General features: G+C 41.3%; 1 long non-coding RNA gene across 1 annotated transcript in view; it reads right to left on the bottom strand.

Moving 5' to 3' along the window:
• Positions 1-18,466, bottom strand: part of LOC144930123 (uncharacterized) — a 45,711-nt gene that overhangs the window by 12,140 nt on the left and 15,105 nt on the right. Inside the window, exon 1 of the long non-coding RNA XR_013635215.1 lies at positions 512-18,466. This exon is cut by the window's right edge and continues 15,105 nt beyond it. This is a non-coding gene — a long non-coding RNA (uncharacterized LOC144930123). The remainder of the gene's footprint in view (positions 1-511) is intronic.

The raw sequence follows: 18,466 nt of genomic DNA, 5'->3' as shown, positions 1-18,466 counted from the left end.
GTTAGTCTCTAAGGTGCCACAAGTCCGCCTTTTCTTTTTGCTGATACAGCAAGTATCTAAATTTTTTAAGCTCTGATATGGGTGGCGTATGGTGAACAAATATTTTAGGAAGCAAATATAATTAATTATGAATTCAGGGTGAAGTTTTAAATAGCTTTTCATATGACATTAATTTTGGAATCAATACCCTTCAAAACAAGCTTCAGCATTAAATGGCATGAAATAATCATAGAAGATAATTTTATTGAATGTTCTGAAATCTCAGAAGGTCTCATTCTCCTTTCACTTCCTGCTGATTTATACAAAACATAAGTGGGAGGAGATGAGACTCACTGAATGCGAAACGTGCTTAAAAATAGGACAATGATTCCTGATATATTAGCAATTACTGCTGGCCTGTGCTATCTGCCGAGAATTGAGTTTGTGTAAGTTTCCTCCAAATTCTAAATTAAAACACACACACACACACACACAAATCTCCCAATCTACTGACCAAATGAAAATAACTTACCTTAGAATGTAAACAGTGCTGTGCTTCAGCTACTGCAGAAGGTGCATATTTAACTAATCAAGTCCAAACTCCCTTTGAGTTCAATGGGAGCTGGATTGGGCACCCTGTTCCTAGAGCTGTTCTTGTATGCTCACTGACACCGGTCCAGAAACAAAACCCATGATCTTGGCTTGTACTCCTAGGTAAACTTAATAATTAATACTTGGCACTTAGTGATATATATCTTCAAAGCATGGTAAAAACAATGACTAATTAAAATTTGTTATAACACTTGTTGTTCTGATGCACCTGTAAAGAGAAATAAATAAAATAATATATAAGGCTGTATTGTGCCTTACTGGCATTAGTCTGCATCCTATTCAATGTAGTTTCTTATATCATGCTCATGACCTGAGTAGTACCTGAACTCCAGCACACTAGTGGCCATCCACAAAGGGGACTCATTCTCTTCCTAAGAAGAGATGAGTGTGCAAAGGAATGTTTTGGTTTTGAATTTTTAATAATATATATTATATACATACATATGTTGCTATATGTTTTAGTAGTTAAAGTAAAAGAAATACACCTTACACTTAGAGTGGAAGGTAGTGGGTTTCCAACGGTCCCTAGTTCCTGGGAGAGTTCATTTCAGTCTTGCCCAGCTGCATACTGCATTGCTTTAGTCCAGCTGAGCGGTGACAAAGGCTTGAGTAACTGAGGCCAGGTCATTGGTTACCAAGATGGGAGGTTACCTTGTACCCCCTTCCTCACTACCTGTGAAGAAGTCAGGTACATTGTAGCTTTTGGGTGTGTGTGTGTGTATTCATTTTCAAAACACTGACATAGGAAAGAACTTCTTACAGAAAAATTTGTGAAGGGTTATTATAAACATTAATGCTCTATATTCAGAGATGCTTAAAAGAAACAGCAACTTGGGCCAGCTGATGTGTGGAAACTCATTTTGTTTAATAAATTTTCAGGGCAGAAAGGACCATTATGGTCACATAATCTGGCCACCTGCATAACATAGGGCATCCACACAGGAACTTCTGTATCAAACCCATAACTTCTGTTTGAGCTACAGCAACTCTTATAGACAGTCAATCTTCATTTAAACACTAAGTAATGGAGAATCCACCAAGTCCTTATATAAGCTGTTCCAATCATTAATTACCTTCACTGTTAAAAAATAAAATGCCTTATTTGGTTTCAATCTGTCTAGCTTTAAGCTTTGAACCATTGGATCTTGTACCTTTCCCTGCTACATTAAAGAGCCTGAGCCTCACTGTCATAACTTAGCTATCTAAGTACTTGTATATCATGATCAGATCACCTCTTAACCTTCCCTTAGATAAACTAAATAGATTGAACTTACTGAACCTTTCCCTGTGAGGCAGGTTTTCCAGCTCTTGAATCATTTTTGTAGCTCTTTGCTGAATCCTTTCAATTTTTTCAACATCCTTTTTGAAGTGTAGACACCAGACTTGGACCCAGGAAGTTTAGTTACAAAACTAAAAATGTAGTCCACATTAATAGAAAGGCTTGCTAAGGCTCACTCACATACCTGCCAAGCAAACCTGGGTCAGTTTCCAGTAAACCTAGGCCAATGTATAATTTTCCATTGAAATTGCAGGGAGCTTGCAAATTGCAACTTTTTTTAAAAATAAAACCAGCTAAAACTCAGTTTAGATTTTTAGATTTTTGTTGGTTTGTTTGAGTGGGTTTGTTTAATTGCAAAACTGAAAGCAGAAGTTTGGGGAACAGCATTTTGTGCAAACTGATGGACTCGAACCAAAAACTACAAAACTATTCGCAGGAACCTCTGAAGTCCCTGGTTTTCACAAAGATCTGTCTAAAACATTGTTTTAAGATAATTTTGTATGCGAAGAGGTGAAGGGGAAAAAGGAAAGGGATGTGAGTGAAGCATTCAGTCGGAAACATACAGGAGTTCTAAATGATTTAAAATGTAGATCTTATCTTGTTCATTCGAAGGCCTGCAATCATGCGTTCCCTGTAAGATGAGCAGTTGGGCGGCCACCCAGGAGAGAGTCAAGTGCCCTGCAGTTGATTAGCAGAGCCGCGCATACCAAGCCAGCAGAGCATGTTCAGGTGCCCCTCCACCCCACTGCTTTGCAGCTTTGTTGCTCCTGCAGCTGCTCCCAGGACCCTCCTGGTAGCCGTGCAGAGCAGGGGAGGAAAGAAAGTGCTGATATCAGCGTGACCCCTCCCCTGTACTCTATCTCCACAGAGCAGGGGACAGGGCTCTGGACTCGTGACTCGCTGCAGCTCTGAGGTCTGAACAAGCCTTCTGGTGAGTGAGTGCCTTAAAGAGACAGACTTCCCCAGCAGCCAGCACACACAATCTCTGTCTGTCTGTCTGTCACACAGTCTCACCCCCTCCCCATGTACCGCATACTGGGGAGGGTGGGGGGGGGGACATGACATTGTTCAGTAGGAGGGGAGCTTTCAGTGAGTGCCTTAAAGAGACAGCGGATGGGCGTCTCTCAGAAACTTCCCCAGCAACCAGCACACACACAGTGCGTCACACACCTCCCAGCACTGTTACTTCTTGATACTTCCTGCAACGCACATATTCTCTGTAATTTTATTCTTTCAAAGTGTGTAATTTTAGTTTCTTGACTGGTCTATGCATTTCATAATTTTTATTTTTCTCTTACACTTAAATTTAATTCTTTGAGTAGTGAGTTCTAAAATGCCTAACTTGTCTTGGCTAGAGTTAATTATCCCTATTGGTAACTTAAAAAAAAAAAAATTCTATCTAGGTTTTTTGCCTCCAGTGATGGTGCACATCCTCACCTTACCTTGGTGCACATAATTTATTCCACACATGGGTGGAAAAAATTAGAGAGAACATCGCTGCTATTTAATCCTATGTTATGTGCCATAAATTCTGGGATTGCTGAACATTCAGCAGATTGGCAATAAAGGGTGAGTCCTTTCAGATGATTGCTGGAAGAGAACATAGCTTAAACGTTCTTTTGGTAATCTTGAGCTCTCAATATGTTAAAACTGCCTAAACCACAGTTTGACCAACAAAGACAAATAAGCCAAGCAGGTAACAAACTGCACTATACAAGTAGTGACTTTTTTTTTTCCTTGTAAAACGATGCTATTGATACTTCTTTCCCACACTAACAGTGCTGATTTTTCTTTTTTGGTTTTAATGGACAAAATTAAAAGCAACACCTCACTCCTAAAATGTATTGTCCAAAAAGACAAAATGGGGGGGGGGGGAGGGGGGCGAGAAAAGGAAAAATGAACAAAAACAGCAAAAAAAAAAAAATCGAATAATCTCACAGATATTACTGCTTGTATTGGGCTGAAGAACAACTTATTCTGTGAGTAGGCACATTAATTTCAGTGGGACTGCTTACTGAGTAAGGTACCACTTGGCATAAGTAAGAGTGGCAGATTCAGATCCATTGAGCTCCAGTTTAGTTTTTACAGTGCCTGATATTCTCTAGATCCCTGACCTGCTTTACACTATAATAACTGAGCAGCAACAGTGCAGTAATTGGGAAAACAACAGAAAGTGTGTGTCTAGGAGCAGTCTGAATTATTTTATTTTGAAATTTTGTGAAAAAAAACAAACTCAGTTTTTCCTACTGACACAGGTGCATACATATAATTGTCACGCTGCAAGTGTATATACAGTTAACACCACTGCTGAATTACCAATAGCATCAAACATTATAAGATACTTTTACTGGAAGCACAGTTATGCTGTATTCTTTTCAAAAGATCCACTTCTGTGTTGCGCTGAGTTTCCTTCAACTTCCATGAAACTCCATAGGTTCAGCACCTTGCAGGACTGAGCATTATTTGAGCTGCTAAAGTTCTTTTGCATTAATATTTTTCATATTCCACACTTTCCCATACTTAAGATCAGAGTGCATGCAGAAACCAAAAAGAACAATGGACAGTCCTGTGAATTGCTTCTCTGTACAGGACTAGGGTGGAGTCCTACTGAGCTTGTGTAAGCCGGCTGGAAGTCCAAAACCACACTCTAAAAACAAGCCTTTTTTTAAAATGAATAGTTTCACAATAAGGAGGCCATTATATTTGTTTCGTGAAATGCAGCCTTATAAAACTATCAGGAACCATGCATGCTTTAAAATACTTTTATTTATTAAGATCTTAAATCATTAGACTATACATGTTCCCTAAATTACAAGAAATGAACTTTAATAGTAAGTGAAAGGCTTTTTTTTTTTTTAAAATAAAAACCCTCTAAGACCTGTGTTCAGTGTCTTTTTAATACATCCACTCCTCACACACCTAAAGCAGATAAAGAAGCTGCTATTCCTGATGATATTTAGGTGTTGAGAGTTATTTCTTTTTTAGTAAAAACACTAAAGCCTGAGTATATGTCCTTGCTGGTACAGTAAAGAGGACATGGTTTTCAAATACCCTGTTTTAAGATGTACTTGTATGTAATTTTAAAAGCAACCCAAATATTTTGCTAGGGGCAAATCCTGCCCCCTCCTCTGAGAGTGTGCAGGGCTCTCTTGTACCAGAACTAGTTTGGTTGGCAACTAGGGTTGCCAACCCTCCAGGATTGGCCTGGAGGCTCCTGCAATTGGCATTGATCTTCCGGTGACTATTGAAAGCAATCAGAGAGGTTTTAATAGGATATTTTAAGAAAATGACATATAGGGGGGGAGGGAATCTGGAACAGCTTCAGTCAGAGTTGGCAACCCTTTTTGCAACAGGGGGAAGCAAGACTTAGGGAGGCTACGAAGGGGTGTAGAGTCCTGTGCAATGTGAATGCAGCACTATGAATATGACCACTGCTCCCACTGAAGCAGAAGAGCAGACAGTGCAGCACCATCATAGAAGGCACCATACAGCCCATTGCTCTATTTCACAGCATTCCACCCTCAGAAGTTGAAAAAGGTTTGTGTTTTATTTCAAACACATTTCATTAATCTTTAAAATGTTATCTTTGTTGATTTGGGGGAAGGAGGAAGTTTTACTGAGCTATGGAAAAAACAACCACCAAAAAGGCATGTGTTATATTTAGGGCCCTACCAAATTCACCGTCATGAAAAATAGGTCATGGACTATGAAATTTGTGTTTTTGTGTACTTTTACCCTATACAGATTTCACAGTGGAGACCAGCATTTCTTAAACTGGGGGTCCTGACCCAAAAGGGAGGTGCGGGGGAGGGGGGGTTGCAAGGTTGAAACACTTTCTTCTGTACGCCTTCAGTGGAAGCAGGATAGCGGTGGCTGGTGGCCAGGCATCCAGCTTTGAACGCAGCGCCTCGCCAGCGGCAGCACAGAAGTAAGAGTGGTAGTACCAAAACCTACCTCCCTACAATAATCTTGTGTGCATTAGGGGGAAGGGGGGGTAAAACTACTCCAAGCAACCACTCAAGGGTCTAAATATCAGTTGTATGCTTTTTCTTCTTTTAAAATGTTTAGTCTATTGCTAGCATCATTTACATGAAATGATGACCTTTAAAGAATTCACCTACTTCTCCTGAATATTTGTATTGATGTTTTAACTGCCTGTTTGTGTGATCACAATTAGTTGCTGCAGAGAGGCTTCTGGTATTTAAGGACTTCTGTTACAATCTGTCCTGAGCGGTTTGTGGTACAAGTAAAAAATACAGAATAATATACAGCTAAAATATAGTACTGTTACAGAAAATTAAAAAAAATACAGCAAACAGTTCACAGTGTACTCAAGCACATTGTTAATTTTTTAAATAGCTGCATTGATGGAATATCTAGTATCAAGTCACCAGAATGATTGCTTTTGTAATGATAAAGATTTGTAGTGCATTACCTTCACTATAATTTTCACTGGTAGGTGAGTTTAATATTGAGGTTTTCCTTATAATGGTATTTTCCCATGCTCACAACTTTCTGAACAATTCTGCTTTGGAGCTGAAAACTTTGTTCTGTTCCAAGAAGTTTTTTTTCCTCCCCGCTCCAGCCATTTATTACTAATTAGGCAGGGGAGGGAGGAAGGAGAAAATAACTTTTCTAGCATTTTAAGGTTTATTTTTTTCTAATAAAAACTTCTAAAATGGCTGAGGAACGTCTCAAAGTTTTTTGTGATCCTTTCCAATTTTGTTTCATTGAGTTTGATTAGCATATGCTCTACTCCATTATCCAAGCTATGAATTTAAAAGTACTCTGCCTCTAATATTAGAACAGAGCCCTGCTATATACTTCATTCAGCATCACCTCACAATCTAACAATTAGAAATTATTACATTCTACATGGTTTAGCTGGTTTTGTATGTTTCAACTTAGCTATGATCTTGTCAGAAATCCTATGCTGTGCAGGGTTGGGTCTTATGTGTATGGGAATGTGGCAAGGAAAACCCAAAGGCTGAAGGAAGTAAAGTTTATGATTTGATAGGTGGTATTCTTCCCTTAGAGATGGTATGCTCATGCATTGGTTCAATACTATTCGCTACTTAAGATGCTGTCTTTCTGATGAGATGCAAGATTTGAGGCCCCATAGTCAGGCACAGGGAGGCAGAGGACAGACCACTGGAGTGGGACTCAAGAGACCTGGGCTCTATTTCCAGCTCAGCCACTGACCTGCTGGGTGATACTGGGCAAGTCATCTCATCTCTCTGTGCATCAGTTTCTCTATCTGTAAAATGGGGAGAATGATCCTTCCCTCCTTCATAAAGGGCTTTGAAATCTACAGATGAAAAGCACTATGTAAGAACAAGTCATTATTCCATAAGCTAGTTAATTAAATAAATAAAATAAGTTAGACTAAATTGGAATTTGGCCAGGACATCTACTAAAAAGTCTCCCTGCACTTTCATTTGGACAGGATTCTTTTCTAAACTATGCGCTCTTAAACTGTTGCAACATTTCACCCCAGAGGTGGCTGTACTGCAGTGACTGGTGAAATGATTCTTCTCTATGGATTGAGTCAGTTTGTGATCTTTATGCATGAAAGGAGTATTGTTAACACAAGCCACTTTCAGTCACATTTGCAGGAGTAAAGCAGTTAACAATAAAGCAGAACTTTTCAGTGTGCATGTGACTCCACCCAAGATTTATGGGAGATACCTTGGCACAGAGAAAGACTGTGCATAACAATGACTGAACTGACGAGAGCAAGATACAAACTAACTCTGAGTTGAAAAGAACAATGAAAAAAACAAAGTTTTGTGGACATCATAAACCACAAAGAATTAATTCCATGCAGCTTACTTCTGTTTTTGTTTGAATATGGTGTTCAAACTTCTTTAAAACGTCAGAATTTTTTAATTCTAAACAATCCTATGGCTAGTATTATTGGTAACTAAAAAAATACTGGAATAAATATAAAAATTAGCTATAAAAGTAAAACTAACTCCATCACTTACGTTCACTGTTTCCAGAATGATCTTATTTAATCCTTTAAAAGCATTCATGGTGTCTTGGGTTTAAAAAGTGTGTTTGCCAAGTCAAATTTTACTCATCTCTACACATATTACACTCAGAAAACTATGTTAAGATTGCAAGGTCAAGCACGGAAATGTTAGGAAATGCCAGAACTAATGTTGCCTGTATAACCTTAACATGGGCCCCTTGTACATACATGATCACATACTATTTTTCCCCTCACAGGACCCATGCCTTATTCAGTGCACAAGATGGATGGTATTCACTTAATGAGCAGCTATTCAATATTTTGTTTTATCCTCATTGAACAATGTATGGCCCTAGATCTTATTTACTGCACACTACTCTAATCCTCCTAGGAGACTGAATTATTAATTTATTCAGTGCCTTTCCTATGCAGCTCATCATTACAGTATCCAAGTACATCATAAACATTTCTTCACAAAACCTGTGAGGTAAGGCAGTATTATCCCTGTCTGACAGGATGGGGAGTTGAGGGTCAGAAAGATTAAGGTCAAAAGTATCCACTAATTTTGGGAGCCCAATTTGAGACACCCAGAACCTGATCAGCAGCCTTAGCACTTTATATATTCAAGCACAGCTCCCACTGACTTCAGTTGGAGCTGAGATTTTACAGTACTTCTGCAAATCCTGTCCCAGGGTCTCAAGTTGGGCACCAAGAAAATGAAGAACCGTTAGCGACCATGTGTGAAATTTTTGGTGTTTGTGACTTGCTTAACATTACACAGGAAATCTGTTGGAAAGTCAGAGATAGAATCCAGTTCTCCAAACCAGCATTCAACTGCCTTAACCACGAGACCCTCTTTTCCTATTCCTATAATCCTCTCTCATTATATACATACCTTCCAGGTTCTGCAACAAATGAGGCAGGCGTCCTACAGATAGCCTCCTTTACTGCACAACTCAGATTCATCCCCAATGTAAGTCCACCCTTTGCACTGAATGAGGCAGTGGCCTCAAGGAAAAACAGTATGTCCTCATGCAATTAAAAATTGTAGGGGAGAGGGACATGGACACAAATTAAGGTTTCACAGGTAACCTTCATTCTGGCATTTCCTAACTTTTGAGTGCTTGACTTTTCAACCTTCAGTGTTCTTTTATTTCACATAGTTTGGTGTGTGTAATATCCTAGGTTTTTTTAAAAGCAGACTAAAAATAGAAATCCCATCATGTGGCATTATATTGACACCTACATGGTTCTTCAACAGGACTGGAACCTAAGATCCACTACACAGACCCCTGACTCTTGAGATGAGTAACCAATAGCAGAAGGAGGTGGTCATCCTCCATGTGGACCAGCATTAGAGGGAGATGAGACATAGTTGCTGACAGCAGGAGAATGGCAAGACAAGAATAATATCCAGCTCTTATAGAACACTTTTCATGAGTAGATCTTAAAAGTTCTTTATAAAGAAGGTAATCTTGAGTTCCATTTCAGACTATCGAGGGGAGTATATTCTTGTGATCACAGCCTTTTTTCCTAGTTCCCCCAGGCTTGATCCCTTCTGCCTCATCCTGTCCAACCTGTCCCTGACCCAGTCCTGTCCCCTTTTTTCAGTTGGGGTCTATAGTTAGGGCCCTCCCAATTTCGCGACCATGAAAGAAAAAAAAATGTATCACGGACCATGAAATAAGCCCTTCCCCATGAAATCTCATATCCCCCTAGCTGCTGGGAGTGCTCCAGGATGGGGGCACCTAGCTACAAGCCCCCACCAGGCTGGAGGGACAGGACTTGTCCTTCCTTTGCATGGCATCTCTTGGGGGTGGGGGAGATCAGACCCACCTCAGAGTGCCTCCCCCTGCTGTAGGAAGCTCCGGTGCTGGCAGCAGCCCTGAAGGTTCCTGCAGCTGGAAGAGGCTTGTGGAAGTGGATCCAATCTCCCCCTTCTGCTAGGAGTGCCCCAGCCGAAGTCCCCGCTATCAGAAGGCGGACTCCAATGGTCATGATGTGCAAACATCTGAAAAAATGTGAAACTGACCAATTTTAAAATCCTTTGGCTATGAAATTGATCAAAATGGACTGTGACTTTGGTAAGGCCCTAAAATCCTTAGGCTTCTCATCCTAGTCTCAGTATCCTTGCCTGGACATTCCCGGTACTCTCCTCTCTCCTTGTAGTGCCTCTCAGTCTCTGTCTGGGCTCCTAATGTATGGAGTTTTGTGATAACCACGTTGGTCCCAGGATATTAAAGAGACAAGTTAGGTGAGGTAATCTTTTACTTGACCAACTTCTGTTGGTGAGACAAACTTTCAAATTACACAGAGCTCTTAAGAGCTCAAAAGTGTGTTTCTCTCACCAACAGAAGCCGGTCCAATAAAACATTACCTCGCCTACCTTGTCTCTGGATTCCTAATGCAATTTCTGTCTGTGCTCCCCATCTCCCTCAGCTCTTTGTCCAACCAGTCCCAATTATCCTCCTGCACGCCATCTCCCTATGGAGGTACGTCTCTGCTTCCCCATGACCATTTTCTCCACCTACTGCCTCCTACTCTCGCTCCCTTTTGTCCAGCTAGTTCTAGTTTCCCTCAGCTCCTTGTCCAATCTGTGTTCTTCCCCATCCTAGCAAGCTGGCCCACTGTCTCCCTGTCCATCATGAGGATACCAAAGGTGTACATCTGACACAAAGGCTGACAAATTTCTCATTGCTGCTCCAAAGCACAGGGACACTAGAGCATTTCAAAGAAAAGGTCTCAAGAATGTTTTAACATGTACAAAACATTTTTCCTAGCCTCATTCTTGGAAATGGCTGTACCATTTTGGCTGAAATAAAACAAACCACCCCCCCCCAAAGTAGACACCCAGCATGGAAAATTTCAGCCCAAATGTTTAAAAAGTTTTGCGAAGTTATAGGCAACTGAACACAGTTTCATGATGGGAAGAATCAGGCAACTTAAGTAGGGTGGGCCTACCAGACAACTATCATCAAATCCTTTATAGTGGTCATATGTTTGAGGTTTTACTGTACACTCACTTGTCTATAAAAACACAACCTAGGAAGTACTTATAGATGTGACTGATTTGAAAACAGATCTCCCATATCAGCAGATATTCTGGGACACTGCCCAGGTCCCATAGGTGAAGTTGAGAGGGCGTTCCTAGTTTGAGAATCCTGCCAGGGCTTAGGTGTGAGATAGAGAGTGCTTCAGAAGAGACTGTTACTAACCTTCTGTAACTGTTCAAGATGTGCTGCTCATGTCCATTCCATGTCAGGTGTACATGTGACGTGTGCACCATTGCTGGAGATTTTTTCTCCCAGATTTTATCTGCAGGGCCAGCTCTATTGCCCCCTGGAGGCCCACACTCATGCACCAGTATAGGGGGCACTGCCGGCTCTGCTCCCTCAGTTCCTTCTTGCCATCAACTCTGACAGCAGGGAAGGATGGCAGGTCATGGAATGAACATGAGCAACACATCATCTTGAAGAACAATAGTTACGGTAGGTTAGTAACTATCTTTTCTTCTTCGAAGTGCTTTCTCATGTCTATTCCATATCGGGTAACTCACAAGCAGTGCCCTTGGCGGTGAGCTAGGAGTTCACAGGCATGTTGACTGAAATACAGCTCTCCCAAAGCTGGTGTCATCCCTGGGTTGCCCTGGTGGCTCTCGAGTCTTTTAAGACTACACAGCTTTGTGTCTGTCCGGTTGGAAAATAGCGACGACCCTTCAAACAGAAGGTCCTGCACCTCCCGTGACAGCCCTGACAACTGCAGCCATGAGCCTCCCCTCATAGTGATTGCTGATGCCATCGACCTGGCAGCTGCGTCTGCCATGTCCAAGGCAGCTTGGAGGGAGGTTCTCGCCACCGTCTTTCCCTCCTCCACAATGGACAAGAATTCCTGCTGCACACCTTGGGACAGTGAATCCTTAAATCAAGCCGTGGTGTTCCAGACACCAAAATTGTATCGCCCCAGCAGCACATGCTGGTTTGCAATATGTAACAGGTTTATTCTACTGTGAGCCTCCATTCTACCATTAAAGAGTCCAAGCATTTTGCCTCGTTTTTTTGGGTTGCGCTGGCCTGGTCCTGCCTATCGCGCTCGTTGGCTGTGGTGACCACTAGTGAACCCGGGGGTGGGTAGGAGTACATGTATTCATACCCCTTTGTGGGCATGTAATACTTCTTTTCTGCCCTTTTAAAAGTTGGGGGCAGAGATGCGTGGGTCTGCCATAGCGCCTTCACCATTTTGAACACCCCTTGGTGCATGCGCAGAGCCACACCAAAATGTCAAAGATGGGGTCCGTAAGCTCTTTGAGATCCTCCACCTCGAGGCCCAGATTGAAGCGATGCTCTTGAGGTGCTCCTGGTGGGCTTGAAGATTGTCGTGGGCCACAGGGTTAACAGGCCACATGAGCACCTCATTTGGGGAAGATGAGGAAGAAGCAACTGGTAGGGGAGGAGCTGGATCCACAGTCTCTTCCAGGGCCCCTTCAATTGGGAGTACCACGGGGTTCTCAATGCCGCAGTCAGAGTCCAATACAGGTTCCAGCACTGGCTGAGATAGGGCTGCAGACATTCGCTCAGAGGTCAACATCAACAGGGGTTGCCAAAAAACTGTCCAGGTGCCAGCAGGAACCCCCACTGATTCCAGTACTGACAATGCACTGGCCATTGTCCTGGGGCCCATGGATGGACGAGCACCGATGTCTATCTGGTAAGCTGGGCAATGATGCCTCTTCTGTGGCGGCGCTGACTCTTTGAGGATTCCATAAGGAGGGCCATGGCAGTACTGTTGCGCCTTCTAGCCAGCTACAATGGGACTCTGGGGAGTGAGGATTTGGTATCGGGGAATGACTGTGGAGACTCGAGTGAGTGGTGCTGGGCTTGCATGAGTAGTGTCACACAGCCAGAGAACAGAGACAGATCTCTGGAGATCAATGCCTGGGATCCAGTGAATGGCGTTGAGAGGATGGAGACCAGAGCTAGCCTGCTATGCCTAAGCAAGAGAGAAGACTGTTCCAGCAACCGTCATGGGTGGTAAGAAGGAACTGAGAGGTTGAAGGGCTGGCGACACTCCTTATATTGGCACATGAGAATGGGCCTCCAGGGGCAATAGAGCTGGTCCTACAGATACACTGGGAAGAAAAAAAACTCCAGCAACGGTGCACACAGTGTGTGAACACGTAACATGGAATAGACGTGAGCAAGAACTTGGGTGATTCTGTGCATGTCAACCAGCAGAAACTTAGGTGTCTATAAAGTTAGGGAGTATAAGTGGAGGTTTTGAGGATCTCAATGGTGCCTAGATATTGAACTTAACTGCCTAAAATGGTAGTGAGGCACCTAAGTCCCTGAATCTAGCTCAGAGTCCCCTTTTAAGCACTAAAATTAGTAGCCTAGTTTTCAAAAAACACACAACTCCAGTGTTGGATGCTCAACACTTTTGAAAATGTAGCCCTTCATTCAGGTGCCAAAATATAGTTTGGGAAGCCTACTTTAAAAACTCACTTGTTAAACCTTATAAAAAATTATACTAAATTTATAGGCTAAGTGTACAGAAGTTCACTTACATACAGACAATACACAAGGACTAAATATAAAAAGCTATAAAGATAATGGAGTACAAATAAGACACAACATCTCATGAGAATGAAGATGGCACTAGCACAATTTCTGTGTAGTTGTGGAGACAGCTTTCTAGAAGGAACAGGCTAGGACAAGACCAATACTTGGCATCTTCAGCTCCACCCTTAGAGGCACTTCTGCATGCTAAAGCAAGTGTCTGTCTGCCTTTTACTGTAGTAATTTCAAGGCCAACTCTGCACACACCTGCACTGCCAAGGCCTGTTCTGCACACACCTTGCAATTCAGATTATCACAGAGATTGTTAAATCAATACAAGAGGTTATTTACTTCTGTGATACCTGAACAATGACTAAAGTGCAGTGTGAAAGAAATAGCTCACATAGCAGCCTTCTTTTAGAGATTTTTCTTATGGCTTTGGCATGCATATGAACTAACTTGTATTAGTTAGTACACTATACGAGGAGCATGTGATGTTAAATGACATGTTTTGTAGCAGAAATAATTAGAACCACTCATATCCCCCATCACTTTATAAAGCAAAACATTCTGTATGCCCCCCACAGATCAAAATCATCAAATTACTACTTTTAAGTCTAAATTTCAATCTGTTAAATTCTGCTTTTGAACTCTGATGTTCACACATGGACTAGACCTAATTTTATTAATCTTCTACTTCTAGTAACTGTTTTCCAATTATAAATTAATTGTAGTTCCTTCAGAAGGTGCATTGGGATACACTACTCTAGCTTTATAAAATGGGCACGCACTAAAGTCTGCAAATGTGAAGGGCATGTGACTACTGTCAGTAAGAAGAAAGGAGCAGTTGATGTGAAGATAGCAAATGGTTATTACACATGCAGTTGTTATAAACAAGCTTATATTCAGGTGAAGCTGGAGTATACAGTTTCATTATAATTTGTACTATGAGCAATGCCTGTGACTAGAATCAGAACCAATCCCTGAAAACTGTCAATAAAAAAAAAAAAAAGAGACTTGGTCAACTTTTAATGGGGATTTGTTTTAGAGGTTTCCATGTGTGCATGACTGAAATCAGAAGTAAAATATTGTAATTTTAGTGGCCCTGGTACATTCTTAGCTTCTCTGTATTATTTGAAACAAAAATTAAAATCATACTGTGATTGCACTTGCTATATGACTTATCCACAGAAAACGTCAGCATGATAGATATAAAGACAAACCTGACAAATAGTTCCTGCCTCAGAAAACAATCAAACTATGCCCCAGCTCTCTATGGGCAAAGATGGTGTTAGGGTTACAGATAACCTGAAAAACTTGAAATAATTACTGGAACATGTAGCAAATATTATGTAAAATGTATTGTAATTAATATGTTTCTTCTACCCATACAAGTTTTTATATAGATAAAAAACAGGCACTTTTTTAAAAAAAAAAGTATGCAGTATTTTCCCCTGAAATGCTATATAGGAGTGGTTATGCAATTTTCACTATTAACATTGTGACAAGAAAAAATATAAAAGGAAATTTAGCATAAAGATGTCACTTAAAGAATCACTTTTCAAACGTAAAAGCGTATGATTTAAATATAGTTTGAGTAATGAAGACTGACAAAATGTGATACAGATGTTTCTTCTCAGATTTGAAGTCAAACTGAATAGGCAGCCTCTGTTACTCACTACAGAATTAGGGAACTGCTTTGACTGACAAATAGGAGGCCTGGTTCTCCTCTCACATATACATACTCGTCTCACACCAGTGTAAATAGGTTTACTTCAGTGAAATTATTCCTTATTTACACCAGAGCAGGTGAGAAGAGAATGCAGTCCAGGACATTTTAGAATGAAAAATATCCAAATAAAACTAAATTTAAATCACCTTTTAATCTTGGATGTTACTAACAGGATTAAATGTTAAAAAAAAAAAAAGACTTCTGGGAAAAAAGTAAATCAATCCAATTTTTTATTTCTATTTTGCAATTAGTTTTCCCTCATACATATTGAATGGTTGCATCTGTACAGTCAGCTGTTACTTCACATGTCTTGTGTGCTAATATGTGATTGTGCTCATGTGAATAGAAAAGAATGTACATTTATCTATACCACTACGGCAGCTAGGCTCCTAGTATAGTTATATCCATAAAGATGATAAAGGGCCAGATTGTGCTCAAGATATAAACTTACATTGATGATGATGGTGCAGACCAGCCATACCCCATGGGAACTCCAGAAGGGACTGTGTCAGAGGCACAATCCCCTGGAGCTCAATAGAGCACATGGAGTGTGCAAGCTGCACTATTCCCTTTCTCTGCACCTCTGTATGTGGTAGGGGAAGGGGGCATGCCCTCCCCATTCTCCATGGCTTTAGGGGCACTAAGAGAGCAGTTTCTTCACTCCTCTGAACACAGGACTGAAATACAGTGGGTGTACACAGATGGAGGGGTGTACGTGCACAAGGACTAGACACAATCCAGTCACAAAGGAGGAAGGATGGTCATGTGCTTAAGGCACACGCATTGGAGTCAGGAAGCCGTTAGCAGCCTTACCACAGTTTATGTTTATTCCCCAATTTCCTCATCTGTAAATTGGGGATAATACCACCTACATCACAGCAAGTTGTGTAGATAAATTCATTATGAATGTCTATGAAGTGGTTTGATATTCTTGAATAGGAGGTGCTATAGAAATTCAAAAGTACCAGTAGGATATCTGAGAAGGGGTGAAGAGCTGTTTTGTATTTAGACATAATGATGCGTTATTATGTCACTATCATAACAGCGAGCCTGACTGTCAGATTGGGTAGGGGGTGGAGGAAGGAGAGGAAGAGAAACTAAAATGGCTGTCTTCCTATTTGTTTTCTCAATGAGGAGGGAGTGGAGTTTCCCACCCCACTGCACTGAACAAACTGCAAGTGCACCATCACCGAACACCAGGGCTCCCAAGGGATCACCAGAAGACCAAAACCTTCCACATGGTTCTGCAGCCTGCTGTGGCTCCAGCCCTGTTCCTTGACAGCATGGTTCAAATGGAGCCACCTTGTCAGGAACTACTGTGGTTATGACTTCCCTCAGGATCCCTCTTAAGCAGGAATGTATCAAAATAATACAAGCCCTCGCTGTTATTTTTCAGCCCTGAACTCCAGAGAAATAGGAGGGGAGGCAATAATTTGTATGCCCCAGACCCTCTATTTCCTCCCCACACAGATCATTTTGACTGGCCTTCACATCATCTAAGTAAATGAAATGACACATCAGAGGGGAGGAAAACATCTGTGCATAAGATTCCCTCCACATATGGCTCTCAATAACATAACCAGTACAATGCTACTCCATTTTCATACTTCCTAAATTTCTGCCTACATTTACATCTGCTTTGCTTTCCACTTCAACCAGCTGTTGCTTCCCTCCCAAACACCAGGACTTCAATTAAATGTCTAATTTCCCCCCACTCCCCAAAAGAGTTGTTCTGATTTGCAGCCCATCTTCCAACAGCGATCCAAATACTTGTAGAGTTCTACTCACACAAGTAACTTCACAATGTCCTATTAACCTTACCTCGTGTCTTGACCAGTTTGCCTATTCAATCCCTAGCAAACTAATCCTAACTCATAGTTCTCCACCTTCTTCCCCTTCCTTTATACTTGGGCTTCTCTATATTGTAAAACTTAATTGTTACATGTTAACATGGTAAAGATTTAACCAACAAGTGTTAGCCATGACACAATTTTAAACACAACAGTCCTTGTTTACAGTGAGAGGCTGTTATATTACATTACACTGATATTTCCCAGTACAGACAAACCACTGTTACCACACACACACACACCACTACACCATTTTGCCTCTTGGAGGGAGGGGCAGGGCGAGTTGCACTTAATCAGTGAACTTCCTGAGAACAGGAAACACTAGGGCTCAGTAAAGGCTCGTTTACACTGGGGGAGGGAAATTGATCTAAGTTATGCAACTTCAGCTACATGAATAATACGTCAGCTTCAGCTATGTTTAGATCTACGTGGTGGTGTCTTCACTGTGGTAAGTCAATGGCTGACGCTCTCCAGTTGACTCTGCCTGCGCCTCTTGCCCTGGTGAAGTACCGGAGTCGACAGGAGAGCTCTTGGGGGTCAATTTATTGCATCCAGACTAGATGCAAGAAATCCACCCCCACTGGATCAATTGCTGCCCGTTGATCCAGCAAGTAATGTAGACAAGCCCTAAGAGTGATCTTTACAGCAGGGCCTCTTCCCTGCATGCATGGACTTGGAACATGAGGAAGTTTTGAAGCGCTTGATGACTTTGCAAAGAGTCGTATTAAATGTTACCAACTCCAACACGGTCTTGGCATGCTTGTATAGGGAAGAGACTCTGCCAAGGTAATTATTTAGCCTCTCAGAAGGAGCAGAGCAGTACATTCTTTTTTATCCTCAGTAGTATTCAATATGTGAACAGCAATGCAGCCATGGGTAGGCCATGAACTTTGCCATTTGCAAGTTCATTTTTCCAATGCAGTAAAATATTTTAAGTGACTAGCAAATGGTTTTTAAAGTCAGTCAGCTTCGTAAGTTGCAAATTATTAGCTATTTGCATAAATCAGACAATTTTTGTTTCAGTATTAGACAGAATGCATGAATTATGGTGCTATATAATTAACATAGGAGAGTTTCTCAGATTACAAAACTAAAAAGCAAATCCACAGGTAAGTTTATCCAAGTTTTTTTTTTCCTTTGGACAAACTGATGTCATGCCACACAGCTCCACTGCAACTTGAATATATTATACAGGAATGTCACAGCTGCTAGGCAGACTTGCTTGACTGTTGAGCAAATCCATGGCTAGCACTTAATTACTATACTGATTGGGCCCTATACCTTAGATAGATAGAAGTTTCACTACAAAGCTAGCCAGCACTACCTTGAAGAAATTAAATCAGTGAAAATCAGTTCTTCACAATCAGTGAAAATAATTTTTGGTGAGAGCTAGATTTTTCTAAAGAGCTCAGCTCACTTTGGATACCTATATAAAGGCCAAATTTTCAAAACTGCCCAGCCTCTGCAAGCTCCTATTGACATTTACAC

This window comes from Lepidochelys kempii, chromosome 1 (assembly GCF_965140285.1).
Source record: "Lepidochelys kempii isolate rLepKem1 chromosome 1, rLepKem1.hap1, whole genome shotgun sequence".
In the NCBI taxonomy this organism is placed as follows: domain Eukaryota; kingdom Metazoa; phylum Chordata; order Testudines; family Cheloniidae; genus Lepidochelys; species Lepidochelys kempii.
Note: the sequence above shows the minus strand (reverse complement) of the source record. Positions and strands in the feature narration are given on the sequence as shown.